The 722-nt window shown below is 45.0% G+C and overlaps 1 pseudogene; it reads left to right on the top strand.

Annotated features, from left to right (window-relative positions):
* LOC107484506 (uncharacterized) overlaps nucleotides 1-722 on the top strand; it is a 106,519-nt pseudogene that overhangs the window by 892 nt on the left and 104,905 nt on the right.

The raw sequence follows: 722 nt of genomic DNA, 5'->3' as shown, positions 1-722 counted from the left end.
TGAAATTGAGGGACTTGAGCAAAAATCTGATTCAGAGGCTGAAAAGGACTGCAGATGCTGTTGGATTCTGACCTCCCTGCACTCGAAGTGGATTTTCTGGAGCTAAAGAAGCCCCATTGGCGCGCCCTCAACGGCGTTGGAAAGTAGACATTTTGGGCTTTCCAGCAATATATGATAGTCCATACTTTGCCCAAGATTTGATGGCCCAAACCGGCGTTCAAAGTCACCCTCAGGAATTCCAGCGTTAAATGCCGGAACTGGCACCAAAATGGGAGTTAAACGCCCAAACTGGCACTAAAGCTGGCGTTTAACTCCAAGAGAAGTCTCTACACGAAAATGCTTCAATGCTCAGCCCAAGCACACACCAAGTGGGCCCGGAAGTGGATTTTTATGTCATTTACTCATCTCTTTACACCCTAGGCTACTAGTTCTCTATAAGTAGGACCTTTTACTATTGTATTTTGAATCTTTGGATTATTTTTAGATCCTTTGATCATCTTTGGACATCTAGTTCTTAGATCATTGGGAGGATGGCCATTCGGCCATGCCTAGACCTTGTTCTTATGTATTTTCAACGGTGGAGTTTCTACACACCATAGACCCTGTAACACTCGAGGTACAGCAGAGCTCCACACCTTAATCTATGGTGTGTAGAAACTCCACCGTTGAAAATACATAAGAACAAGGTCTAGGCATGGCCGAATGGCCAGCCTCCCAATGAT

Source organism: Arachis duranensis, chromosome 4, assembly GCF_000817695.3.
Source record: "Arachis duranensis cultivar V14167 chromosome 4, aradu.V14167.gnm2.J7QH, whole genome shotgun sequence".
Taxonomy (NCBI): Eukaryota; Viridiplantae; Streptophyta; class Magnoliopsida; order Fabales; family Fabaceae; genus Arachis; species Arachis duranensis.
The sequence above is the reverse complement of the archived record's forward strand: the minus strand, read 5'-3'. Positions and strand labels throughout refer to the sequence as shown.